Raw genomic sequence first — 14,771 nt, forward strand, 5'->3', positions numbered from 1 at the left:
CGATCCCATAACGCCGGGATCACGCCCTGAGCCGAAGGCAGACGCTTAACCGCTGTGCCACCCAGGCGCCCCCACTAATCTGTCTTAACACCTATAGTTATGTTATTCCATAAATGCCATACATTTGAGAACTGCTTTTGGAATTGTATAATAAAGCATTTAGACAAGAATGCCTTTTTAAAAGTAAATAGGCAATGAATAATTAAATAATTAGTTTGCATTTCTCAATAAACTTAATGCCAATTATACACTGCACAAAATATTTGTTAACATTTGCCAACCATTACAGGAGCTGTAGTGTCATGAAACACCTGAGAAAACCAGAAGATAAACATTTACTTCAAGATTTAAGAATTATTCCAAGAAGATGAAAAATCAAGATGTGTATGTGCATTTCATATCACTTGCGAAACATGACTTTCCATGTGGATCAAATGACCCTTTTGGAATTTATTCCATTTATCTTCAATTACAAGATTTCTTGTCTGTAATCAAAAGAAAAGTATTAGCTTTTCAATGTGTTGGCCCCTTAGTAGAAGTACTGTGCCTACATATAACTGATGTGAGCTTTATAGCAAGGCTTATTTAAGGCTTTCCTTAAATTCAAATAATGGTTCGATTTTTAAAACCAGTTTGTAAAATCAAAGTAAAGTCTTTGAAATTCAGTGTGTCAAAAATGAAATATTTGTCATAATGGTAAATTTTACTACAAATCCTGCTTAAGTATTCAAGAGTGAAGACAAAACTAACAGGTCTGCAGCAATATTATGAATATGAATTCTGATAAAGTGAAATGCTAAACAGAACAAGGCTCATAAAGTTTATGAAACAGAGCTGTCCTTGGAATTGGTTGTGGAACATAAATAGTCAATAAATACAACCCTAACAAGTTAAGACACTGGTTTATACACACCTAAAATAGTCACTGTTATTGTAAGTGAACTACAAAATTGTGATGTTGATTTACATATAAAAGGAAAAACCCCTGGGCAGGGCAGTGCTTTTGCTTTTTGGTACCACCATTACTCACGTTATGGAAATGCTTTAAGGTTAAGAAATGGCTGTAAATCAAACTAAGGGACCTACAATAGTGCCATTCGGTTTGTTAACAAGTTTTATAAATTTGGATGATATTTCATTCAAGACAAATTGGAAATCTGCAGTCAAAAATATTCAACAGTGCAGTGCTAAAAATCTGTAGCAGTTTATATTTTAACAAATGGAATTATTGGAAATGAAGCTGATACACTGTGAACACCGATCGAGCGACTGTATCTTGCTCAATGTTGAAAGCAAAGAAAGAGCTAGACAATTACCTAATGAGAGTCCAAACAAGAGACTAGACTTAATTTTGAATGTCCGAAATTGTGTTTTGCATTACTTAGACATGTAGAAGCAGTATTGCAATAAAACTCTTATTTTTATTTTGGATACATTCATATTTTCTACCAGAATGGAATGAAAGAGAGGTTCCACAATGTGAACCATCTCAGAACATTCAAAAGAATCATGAGAAGATGACCTCCCAGGCTGGCATCTGGAGAGTGGCTAGTATTCTGCCAGCTTCAGGTACAGGAGAGGAAGAAAGCCTGGCAGAGCGGTTGCCATTCCATTCCCAGCTTGCTCAGTAGCTGGTGATTGGAAGACACTGCAACAGTGTTCAAGCCCTGAGCAGGAAAGTCCCCTTCAAGACTCTTGAACACCATCTCAGCCTCTTTCTTGAAGGCATCATGGCTGCCCTCAGACTTCTGGTGAAGTCCAAAATCATTAAAAAGAGGACCAAGTAGTTCACCAGGCACCAGTCCGACTGATATGTCAAAATTAAGCACAACTGGCAGAAACTCAGAGGCATTGACAACAAGGTGCACAGAAGACTCGAGGGCCAGATCTTGATGCCCAACACTGGTTATGGGAGCAACAAAAACACAAAGCACATGTGTCCCAGTGGCTTCCGGAAGTTCCTGGTCCACAATGTCAAGGAGCTTGAAATGTTGCTGCTGTGCTACAAATCTCACTGTGAAGAGATTGCTCCCAGTATCTCCTCCAAGAACCACAATGCCATTGTGAAAAGAACAGCCTAGCTGGCCATCAGTCCCAATGCCAGGCTGTACAGCAAAGAAAATTAATAGACAGACAGCTTGTGTGCTGTCATTATTTGTGTTAATAAAACCATAAAACTACCAAAAAAGAAGACTTATAGAAAGAGATGATTTATTTAGAGTTCTGTTTACAAATATTTGCTAAAGTAAAGTACTAGTGAATAAAGGCAAGAGGATAATGCCTAAGAAAATATTTAGGCTTAAATACATACCATTTTAACACAAAAAATTTTAGAATATTCTCCATTTAGCAAAATTTACTCTGCCTACCAAAGATATGCTTTATAGAGAAAAATCAAAGGTGTCACCTCACACCTATCAGAATGGCTAAAATCAACAACACAAGAGGCAGGCATAGCTGAAGATGTGAAGAAAGGGGAACCCTCGTGCACTGTGGGTGGGAATGCAAACTAGTGCAGCCACTCTAGAAAACAGTATAGCAGGTCCTCAAAAAGTTAAAAATAGAACCCTATGATCCAGCAATTGCACTACGAGGTACTTACTCAAAGAATACAAAAACACTAAATTGGAGGGATACATACACCCTAATGTTTATAACAGCATTATCTACAACATCCAAATTATGGAAACAGCCCAAATGTCCACTGACTGATAAATGGATAAAGAAGGTGTAGTAAAGATACACAATGGAATATTACTCAGTCATCAAAAATAATGAAATCTTGGGATGCCTCGGTGGCTCATTGGTTAAGCAGCTGATTCTTGATTTCAGCTCAGGTCATGATCTCAGGGTTGTGATATCCAGCCCCACATTGTGCTCCATGCTGAGCCTGCTTAAGATCCTCTCTCTCTCTCCCCCTCTGCCTCTCCCCCTGCTCATGTGCTCTCTCTTTCTCTAAAAAAATTAATTAAAAAAAAAAGAATGAAATCTTGCCATTTGCAAGGACATGGATGGAGCTAAAGTATATTACACCAAGTGAAATAAGTCAGAGAAACACAAATATCATATAATTTCACTCATACATGGAATTTAAGAAACAAAACAAACAAATATAGGAAGAGAAAAGAGAGAATGGCAAACGAGGAAACAGACTCTTAGCTCTAGAGAACACATTGATGGTCACCAGAGGGGAGAGGATGGGGGGATGAGGAGAGTTGGTGATGGGGATGAAGGAGGGCACTGTCATGATGAGCCCCAGGTGATGTATTGAAGTGTTGAATCACTATATGGTACACCTGAAATAATATTACACTGCATGTGAACCAACTGGAACTTAAATAAAAACTTGAAAAAACATTATTTGTAGGAAAGCAAGTTGCTAAGAGGCACATTTTAGAATGTTCAGGAACAACCAGAACTAATATCAACAACATTGACATCCATAGATGCTATTGACTACTTTTAGCCTACACCATCCCTTATTATATTTGACATGGTTGGCTTTTGAATTTGGATTTAGGTCACATCTACCATACTTTGAACAGATAATTGTTCCAGATTTAAAAATTAAAAAAAAGCCCCATCCATTTTATGAGGTTAGTGTATTCTTGGTTCCCAAACCAAACAAGATTCATGCAAATAAGGAAATATTCATAGGTCATTTCACTTGTGAATATAGTGTAAACATTGTAAATAAAATCTAGGTAACTAAATTCAATAGCATGTTTAAAATGTTGTCATAAAAGGGGCTCCTGGGTGGCTCAGTCATTAAGTGTCTGTCTTTGGCTCAGGGCGTGATCCCGGCATATGGGATCGAGCCCCACATCAGGCTCCTCCGCTAGGAGCCTGCTTCTTCCTCTCCCACTCCCCCTGCTTGTGTTCCCTCTCTCGCTGGCTGTCTCTGTCAAATAAATAAATAAAATCTTTTTTTAAAATGTTGTCATAAAAATTACAGAAACACAATTGTAACTAATATTAGAAAATCTATAATGCAATCTGCAATGTTAACATATGAAGCAAAAATATATTATGATTATTTAAATAAATGGAGAAAAACTAACCTGGAGACAGACAGAACTTCATCAATTTGATGAAGAATATGCCAAAAGCTTGTAGCAAACACATGTTGAAGGAAATGTGGATGCATTCTATTTAAGTTGGCAATGAAGAATAATAGTCATGGTCACCACTTCATTTAACCTAGTGTTGGTGAAGGATCAGAAAGTAAGACAGAGAACCATGTTTGTTTGCATATGACAGGATCAGCGATGCAGGAAAAGCATCAGATTCACCAGATAAGCTATGAAAACCAAGGGTGTTCAGCCACCTTGGTGTATATAGGCTTAGTCTATGAAATTCCGTAGCATTTCTACACAATAGCAAAAACCAATGACCTATTTAATCAATTGTCATTATTCATGGTAGTTGTGCTCTTAAAAAAAAGATTTTATTTATTTATTTGAGAGAGAGAGTGAGAGAGCACAAGCAGGGGGAGCAGAAGGCAGAGGGAGAAGCAGGCTCCCTTTGAGCAGGGAGCCTGACGCAGGGCTGGATCCCAGAACCCTGAGATCATGACCTGAGCCGAAGGCAGATACTTAAGCAACTGAGCCACCCAGGCATCCCATGGTAGCTGTATTCTATAAAATCACCATTAAGTACTGGATTAACAAATACCGAACCATTGCTTTTAGGGAAAATACAGGGTTAGGCTCCAGCAAGCCTCTGGTTCCAACATTTCATCAGTCAATCAATTTACAACCTTGTTTTATGGTGTTTCTGTTTAAAGACATCTTATTTAATATATATTGTTGATTTGCTGACATTGAACTCACAGCCAACGGTGCTGTTAACTCGGCAACTGATGCTGATGGACACGCGGGTTTTCCACTCAGGGCAAATCACAGCCTTCCAGCAGGATTCTAGACAGCATTTCAGCATTATACTTGGGGGTCATTTTAAACAGCAAAATCACCAACAAAAATGTGAAAAAAAACCATGCTATAGAATCGACTGCAAAGAGCACACTTGTTTACAGTATGAGAGCTGAGATTGAGATAAGAACATAGAAGGTACCCCATACAAGCTCAGCCGGGAAGATGTGCAGGGCCATTCAAATTCTATGCCCCTCCACATACATATAAACTTCAGCAAAGTGGTGAATTTGCACACATGGAATCCGTGAACAATAAAGATCAACTGTGTGTACACACATACATAAAACAAGAAACCTTACTACAATAGGAGCAAAACCACTGATGTGTCTAGAAAACAACTAAGACGTCTACAAAGAAAATATGAGAAGTCTAATATAAGACATAGGAAATGATCTGAATAAATAAGGAAGTAGTCCACATAAATTCTACAAACCATGTGAGTAAAATAATAGAGAATACAAGAAAACTAGGTCAATGGAGCAGAAGAGATTCAGAGGAAGATTGAGGTGCATATTGTCAATAAAACTGGCACATCAGATGAATGGGGAACTTTTCAGAAGATAGTTTTGGTTAAATTGACTCATGACATGGAGAAAAATTAAGTAGCCTCCTACAATGAGAGCTATAATCAGTTCTACCCAATAGCCACATAACAGTGCATAGATGCAATTTAAAATTTTCTAGTTGCCATGTTAAAAAATAAGCATACTACTTTTGATAAAATATTTAACTCAATGTGTCCAAAATATCATCATTTCAACATGTAATTAATCTTTGGAAAAATACTGACTTATTACTTTTTTCTTTTTAAGCCTTCAAAATATAGTGTATTTTGCACTTATATTTTTAATTCTTCCTCTAAATTTCACTACAAATAGTTAGATTTTAGAAAATTTATGGTTATAGAATTTGATTCATATGACCAGGTTGTTCTCAAGATACACTAATTTTTTGACAACTGAATTTTGCATGAAAAAAATCATTTTATTTTAATACTTGTACCCACTTTAACAAAAAATCTTCACTTATTTTATAAGGATTGATTTTACTTTGAATCAAGCACATTAGTACCACTGTTGTCTTTCCAAATTAGGTAAATTCACTAACTCAGATATCAATTCAGCATAATTTACATAGAATTGAAGAAGTATTGTATAGGGGTGCCTGGGCGGTTCTGTGGGTTAAGGATCCAATTCTTGATTTCGTCTCAGGTCATGATCTCAGGGTCTTGAGATCAAGCCCCATGTTGGGCTTCGTGCTCAGCGGGGAGTCTGCTTGAGGATTTCTCTCCCTTTCCCTCTGCCCCTCCACCCGCTCACACATGTGTGTGCTCTCTCTCTCAAATAAATAGATAAGTCTTAAAAAAAAAAAGAATTGAAAGGAGTATTATATAATTTGAAAAGCAACTATATATTCACCATTATCCGCAAAGCATACTTCAAATTTCTCATGTAGTTTTGCAGACAATTTAAATTATGCAGTAGATAGCAACTAAAATCTTGAATATATTGATTCGTGTTAGAAAATATATAAGATTGCTATTGCTAATTCTTATGATGGAAAGCAACTATTTTAACTTAAATTCTCATTCCTTTCTAAGTCACAAAAATGCCTTTCTTTTCATTGGAGCTTCGGATTTAGATCACTCAGATGTGGTGCAATGTCAGTAAGAAAATGTGCACTACTTTTGTCTTTGATTATTAATTATTTGGCAAGCATTGCTTTTGTTTCAAGAAATCTTGAATTGTAGTTAACAATAAAGAAAATCTTTGCAAAATAGTTCTACCACTTAACCAACAGGCACTGACAAATAACAAAGATTATTAATTGATTCATTTGCATTTATATACTGAAGGATATTAACAAATACATTTGTGATACTTTGAATAAAAGTATAAAAGTTTCAGAAAACTGAGCAAATCTTGTTTCAATATTTATCACTCTGTGGAAATGAAGCAAATAAGGGAAATATCAAACTCTTCCTTTAAAATCTAGTGCATCTGGATTTTTCACCTAGCATAGCTGAAGCACTGTCTGTCATAATAAGAGCTAAATTTTTTCATGCTGTCTTAAATTATTCTTTGAAAAATGTAAAAGATTCAACAGTGTCTATGCCACAAGTTCAAAGTTGTAGATTGTCAATTGACAAACTATCTGTGTTAATGTGGAAATCCTTGGAGAAAAAACCACCAAAGGTATTAGTTGAGGCCACTCATCTAAAGCTAAAAAATGTGCTTATGATGTTTCAAATGTTGAATCAACCGATCCTTGATTTTCTTAGAAAACTATTGTATTTTGTGGGCAATTGTTTGGTGGCTTAACTGCAGATTTTCTACTGTTTGGTCTTTCTCTCATAACTTTCTAACAAAATTTCTGTAACTTAATAATTTACCGTATTTCTGTCTAAAACTTTTTTCTGTGCAAGAATTTAAGCTATTCTATGTCCAGTCTATTAAATGTCATTGGAAATGTTTGTGTTGCTCATTTGATTCAGATTTCAGGTGATTAATTCTTGTCAACTCTTTTTTGAGTGATGTTTATCAAATTCACTATGTCTTTATTAAAAATATATTTTAATATTATCCACCTTATGTTTATTTTTTTTGTTATGGTTAAAATTTATCCCCCCCCCGCTCAAACAATTTGCAATTGCTACTTATCATAAACTTTGTGACATAGGTTGTCTGATCTCTGTGTCTTTTTTTTAATAGTTCTATTGTAGTACATGCGTCTGCCCTTCCACTTGCTTCTGCATCAGTGGAATGGCTTCACTGTAAATGCAAAAACCTGGCAACACCTACTTGTAGACTAGAAAAATAGGCTAAAAACATTAATTAGTAATAATTTAAAATATGAATTCATAATTGTGGTTTATACAAGTATCACTCTACCACCTGCTGTTTTATAACATGTTCAATGAACATGCTACAGTGTTACATCAGAGCACAGAAAAATCATTTGAACTAAATCAGTTGGTTGACATCAAATAGATGAGTAATATGTTTATGTGTAATAATGGAAGTGAGGGCATGTGCCCAACCTGCACACCACAGTAACACAATACCTTACACAATATAATAGTTAAATATCTACCTATCAAAACAATACGTTAAATGTGATGGAAAATATTTTACTCTGCTTCAGTTTTAAATTTAAATTAATTAAAAGCAAATAAAATTAAAATTCAATTCCTCACATGTCACCATTCAAGAGTTCAATAGCAACATCTAGCAGGACACTTAGGTGAATTAAAAATGTATGTGTGAAAGAGAAAACTGCAAGGTTAATTGAGAAAAATGTGGGGCCCTACCTATGTGATTTGAAAGAGTAGCAAAAGCATAAAAAAACTTAAGTAAAAAAACCCAAAACCTATTATTAGATCATATCCAAATTGAGTATTACTGTGCAATGACAAAAACTATGGACAAAGTTAATAGATAAAATTAGAAAGCAAAATGAAGCCAAGCATCAGTAGAGATGGGAGATGTTTATCACCTCCTGCAATGCTGGGAGAACCACAGACTGATTTTAATGGTTACTGAAGGCAATCCAACACTATTGGTCAGGAACAATCACTCCCCAGTTATAACACAGCAGTTCTCAAGGGTGCGCAAGACAGGGTGCTCCCCACAGCATTTGCTGTGGAGGCAGGGAGCTGGAAGCCACAGGAGAATTTACCCTAGAAATGCAGACAGGTAAAATGTGTAAGATATCTGTCATGGACACAAACTGCTATGTAATAGTTACAAGAAAGAAGTTCAACATAGTGAGTGAAACACAGAGAAATTTTTTCAAGCAGTGCTTAATGGGGAAAAAAGGGGGGGGTGAATTAAACAGATCATGTTATACCATGTGGATAAATTAAAAATATATGCACACGAGATACTAATACACATTTTGAAAGAAAACTCCTGAAATCTATATTCGACACATCGGAATGATTGTTTGCAGGGTAAGAGCAGTGACGGGAGGTGGACTAATGATTAAAATGTATATAAAGTAGGGAGTGTGATTAATTAAATATTCTATTTTTGAAGTCCAAGAAAATTGTTTTTAAGTAAACTGGATTTTATTTCTGGCAGTATGACAGGGTGACCTGAGATATGTTTCCACAAAAAACAAACAAAATTTAGTGTAAAACATCTTTAAAAATATTTTTTAATGTATTGCTCAGAAGCAAATAGCGGAGTAGAAAAAGAATCTGAGAATGTAAGCAAGGACTTAAGCTCTTTCCCCTCCAGGAAACATCAATGCAACCCTACTGAAATGGAGATTTTGGGTTTGATATCCACACACAGAGCACAAGGAACAAGAGATAAATCTAATTCTTTCCCAAGTGGGGGCACCAACAAGATGCCTACTTAAAGTCAAAAGCCAAAAAGGTAAGGTGATTTAGAAACAAAGGGGGAAACTTGCCTACATGGGCTTTAGCATGATGTAGAAGGGGGAAAATTCATCATCCTTACGTGGCTTTCACATGCTTTTTCAACTTACAGTCCAGATATGTATACAGTATGAAAAGTCTCAAGGCAGGAATCCAAATGGTTCCAGGTTGGTAATATCCATACTTTCCTAGAAGGAAAGACAAATCGTTTCTAGGAAACAATTCTCACCCAATTCTCAAAAAATTCTCACTGATAAATTTCAAAGGAGCATCATAAACCAGAAAGGGAAATTAGATATTGTGGGTAAAAACTAGTTGACAATAAAATATGACCTGGTATATTATAAAAAAAAAGAAACATACTGAACTTCTGAAAGATATTTTAAAGTACTAAGATTTAAAATACAATAAAAAATAAAATAGGGAGGTCTGGGTGGCTCAGTCGGTTAAGCGTCTGCTGTCAGCTCAGGTCATGATCCCAGGGTCCTGGGATCGAGTCCTGCATCGGACTCCCGTTCTTCCTCTGCCTGCTCTTCCTGCAGCTCCCCCTGCTTGTGCGCACTCTCTGTCTCTCAAATAAATAAATAAAAGCTTTAAAACATAAAAAAATAATAGCCAACAGATTAGATATAACTGAAGACAAAATTACTTATCTGATAATCAAATTTGAAGAAATCGACGATGGCACACAGAAAGAAAACTAGATGCTAAATATAAAGATGTGTTAAGAGACATGAAATGTTAGCCTGGAATGGTTTAACACACATTTGTTCGCAGTCTAAATGTAGAGACTATCTGCATGTAGGCAGTATCTCACATGGCAAGGGCTGAGAATCTTCTAGAATTGATTGTAAGACACCTCTCATTAGATGTTGGTGGCCCAGACAATTCCAAGCAAAATAAAAGAAAATGTATATGAGACGCAAAATGATGTTTCAGAACACCAAAGATAAGGATCTGAAAACTAGAGAAAAGACAAACACCTAAAAATAAGTGGCAATCCCACTGATGGCTGACGTGTGAATGTGGCAACAATTGAGAAAAAAAGTGGAACACTGGAGAATGATATCATTGAGGTCTGGCAAAAATAAGTCAACATGAAATTGTATGTCTAGGGGAACTCCCTTGAAAGAACAAGAGAAAAATAGAGGTTTTCCTCTGAGAAAACAAAACAAAACAAAACAAAAACAACCAAAAAACCCCCGATCTATTGACACCCGCTAAAGAAAACTCTAAAGAATGGTCTTTTAAAAGAAGGAATGTGAACTCAGATGGGTAATTTGACCTGCAGGAAGAAATAATAGGCAAATGTATTGGTAAATCGACAGGTTAGTCTAAATAACAACGGACTACTTGACAAAATAATAATATAACAACAAACGCAACATTTAATTTTAGGATCTTAATAAAAGCACAGTTAATCTAAAATACTGAACCCAAAATCAAAAGTATATTAACTTTAGATCTTTGCATTGTTTAGGAGGAAGGCAGGTATATTAGTGAACTATATACTTTGTTCATTATTCCTTTTAAAATATCTAAGATCATCACTAAAAATGGACATAAAGTATGTAAGTTCTGAAAGAATTGGGGGAGAATGAAAAAGAATGAGAAATTTGAAAATTTAATGAATCTGAAAGAAGACAAAAAAGAGGACAAAAGAAGGAAGATATTAAAGGCATAAAATAAGATAGTAGAAATATATCCAACTACATTAAAATAAAAATAAAAGTCAATTAGTCACAGGTCAGTTCCAAGAAGTAGATCTGAGATAGAGATTTGCATGCAGGAAATTCACTACTAGCAAGTGCTCTCAGAATCAGCTCTTGGGGGAATGAAAGAAACAGAATGGGCAGAAGATACTTAGCTGTGAAACAGTTACAACAAAAGCCTTAGCCAAAACCACAGCAATCTCTGGGACTGGGATGGCCCTTCAAAGATGTCACAATAGAGGCATGGAGAAATTGGACTTTCATGGCCCTGTAGTGATCAGGCATTGGATGTGGGTTATGCTGGAAAAATGTGACCTGGTTGAGGTGACTTTCAGTAGCTGAGAGGAAGTCTTGAAGAAGAACAGAATGAGGGCTAGAAGCCATCACCATGCCCAACAGCTTTGGGAATCTTGACCATGCACCAAGCTATCAATACAACTAAGCGTTCCATTAAAATACAAAAGATTATCAGAATATATAATGAAAAAAAAATCCAGCTATATGATTTTACAAGAGACCTACCTAAAACATAAGGACATCAAAAATAAAAGAATGGGAGAAGAAATATAGGACAATATGAAAATGGTCCTAGCTATATTAAAAGAATAAAAAAGAAAAGAAAATTGGTATAGCTATATTAATAGCAGACAAAAGAGAGATTAAATAGGGGGGAAAAAGGATTATTAAGCACAAAGAGAGTCAATAAGCTCAGCTCACCAGGAAGATAGAACAGCTAAACCCATTTGCATTTACCATGGCTTCAATGCTACATAGTTCAGCCTAACATAAATGCAAGGAGAAAATGTGAAATCAATCTTCTTAATGGTGGTATATTTGTAACACAACTTAAATATTAATAGATCAGGCCAAAATATTCATGAAAATTTAGGAGATTTTAGTAACATAAGTAACAACATGACCTAATCATGTGCAACATCGTGTCCAACAGCTAGAGAATACATATTCTTTTCCTCCACAAAGGAAACTTTGCAAAAAGTACCTAAATGCTAAGGACAGAAAGCAATTCTTAATAAATGCTGACATCAGTGCAATTTATAACAAAAAGATAACTAAGCTGTATATGGCTTCTGGCATTTAAATCACAATTCCAAATAACTCCTCTGGAGTTATCTGGAGTTTTGGAACATTATTAGAATTTTTGAACTGAACATTATTAAAAATGCTATCTATGAAAACATATAAACATCATATCCATTAGGATGGCTACTATTTAAAAAAGAGGATTTAACAGGTATTGTGGAGATTGGAGAAATCAGAACGCATGTGCACTGTTAGCAGAGATGTAAAATGGTGCAGCTTCTGTAGAAAAGAGTATGGCAGTTCTTCGGATAATTCAAAATAGACTGGCCACGTGATTCAGCAACTCTACATCAGGGTCTATACTCAATGAAACAGGATCTCAAAGAGATATTTGTACACCCATTTTCATAGTAGTATCATTCACAATGGACAAAATGTGGAAGCAACCCATGTATCCATCAGAGGATGCATGGGTAAGCAAAATGCAGTATATACATACAATGGAATATTATTCTGCCTTAAAAAGAAGGACATACTGACACCTACTACAGCACGATGAACCTTGAGGACATGATGCTGAGGGAAATAAGCCAGTTACGAAAACACAAAGACTGTATGACTCCAGTTAAAGAAGTTATTTAGGCTAGTCAAAACCATAGAGACAGAAGGTAGCATGGTGGTTCCCAAGGACTGGCGGAGGGGTGGGAAGAATGGAAAGTTAGTGTTTAATGGGGACAAAATTTTAGTTTTGCAAGAGGAAGAGTCCTGCAGATGGATGGTGGTGACTGCCCAACAATGTGAAGGCACTTAATGCCACTGAACTGTGCACTCATACATAGTTAAGACTTGGGGGCCCAGATGACTCAGTCGGTTAAGCAGCCAACTATTGATTTCTTGTCAGCTCATGATCTCAGGGTCGTGAGATCAAGCCCTGCATCAGGCTCCAAGCTGGGCATGAAGTCTGCTTAAGATTCTCTCTCTCCCTCTCCCTCTGCCCCTACCCCATGCACGTGCTCTCTCTCTCTCAAAAAAAGACACTTTTCTATTAAAAAAAAAGTTAAGATTGTAAATTTTATGTTTTGTGTATTTTACCACAATAAAAAAATGGAATATAAACTGTATAGCGTGCATCTAAAATGATACATGATAGGAAATATACAGACTTAAAAGCTGAAAAAAATGAAATAACCCTCTTATTTCAGTTTGGGAAATAACAGAATAAACCCAAAGAAAGTAGGCAGAGAAGAAATTATGATAAAAACAGAAGTCATGACAGAGAAAACTAACATATGACAGATAAGAACAACACAGCAGTAGGTCGATTCCTCCAAATCTCACAAATTTAAGAAATCTTTGGTGAAATTCTTCACATTTGAAAAACAGAAAGCAGAGAAGCAACTTTTGAAGGAGAAAAGGAGCCCAACAATGGATGCTGCAAATAATAAAAAGCAGAAGATGTTAAGTACAACTTGTTTCCAATATAATATGTAAACCAAAATACAGTGGACACATTTCTAGAAAAACATAATTTCACAAAATTACTCAAGAGGAGCTTAAAAAATTGGATTAGTCCTGTAACCATTAAATAAATGGAATCAGTGGCCTAAACTCTTTTTTCAAAGAATACATCATACCTGATAATCATGCCAGTGAATTTCAGCTGAAATTGAAAGAACAAAGAATTCTAGTCTCACACCAACTTTTTTAGAATATGGAAAAAACAGTACTACTCAACTCAGTTAATGAAGCCAACTTCCCCTAAATACCAAAACCAGACAACACAGAAAAGGGAAAAGAAAAGTACAGGCCCATCTCACTCATCTATACAGATTCAATAATTCTAAAAATAGAGAGAGATAGAGACAGAAAGTCAGAGAGAAAACCAAATCTAACAGTGCATAAAATGTTAACGTTATAGCTAAGTAGAATATAATCTTAGGAATATAAGGCTTGGAACATCAGAAGACTCATTGGTGGGGAAAAAAAACACATTAATAGAGAAGTGGGTAAAAATAAGAACAATAAAATTCAACATTCATGAAAATGTGGCTTGGAATAGTAGAAAATTAAGAAGTCTTAAACTGAAAAAGTTTGGCTACTAAAAACCTAGCAAAAACATTGTATTTAATCACGGGCTGTTAAAATGAGTAAGAAGAGAACTACCCCTAGTATCAAACTACCCTTCAAGTTATAATTGAGGCTGTAGCCAGCTGGAAAAGACAAGAAAAGGAAACAAAAAGTAGAGAATGTTAATGGGCAGAACAAAACTATCATTATTTGTAGACAACATAATGGATCTATAGTAAACCTGATGAATCTGCAGATGAATTATAAGAGTCAATAACAGAATTGTAAAAGAATGCCAGATACGAAATAAAGAAAAGACAGTCAATTGCATTTGTACATCCCAGTCAAATGTATATACCTATGTACCTTTGCCTGGAAATGCAATATCAAATAGGCCAATGTAACATCAGATAATATGTAAATATGTTTCTGAACACAATAGAAAAAAAATCGTAGAATACCCAGGAATACATACAATAGAAGATGCGTAAATGTAGAAGGCCCACACGAAGGAAATGAGATACCTGAATGGGAAGACAATATAATAAAGATGTTAGGGGCTTCTGGGTGGCTCAGTCAGTTAAGTGTCTGCCTTCAGCTCAGGTCATGATCTCAGGGTCCTGGGATCAAGCC

At 35.7% G+C, this 14,771-nt stretch overlaps 1 non-coding gene and 1 pseudogene across 1 annotated transcript; both read left to right on the forward strand.

Moving 5' to 3' along the window:
• Window positions 1-1,519: 1,519 nt before the first annotated feature.
• Window positions 1,520-1,659, forward strand: LOC117795554. The gene has a single exon (XR_004619607.1). It is a non-coding gene; the product is annotated as a small nucleolar RNA SNORA7 (small nucleolar RNA).
• A 71-nt stretch (window positions 1,660-1,730) lies between these two features.
• Window positions 1,731-2,126, forward strand: LOC109489371 (annotated as a pseudogene).
• Window positions 2,127-14,771: the final 12,645 nt, after the last annotated feature.

The sequence above is a fragment of the Ailuropoda melanoleuca genome, chromosome 1, assembly GCF_002007445.2.
Source record: "Ailuropoda melanoleuca isolate Jingjing chromosome 1, ASM200744v2, whole genome shotgun sequence".
Classification (NCBI taxonomy): Eukaryota; Metazoa; Chordata; class Mammalia; order Carnivora; family Ursidae; genus Ailuropoda; species Ailuropoda melanoleuca.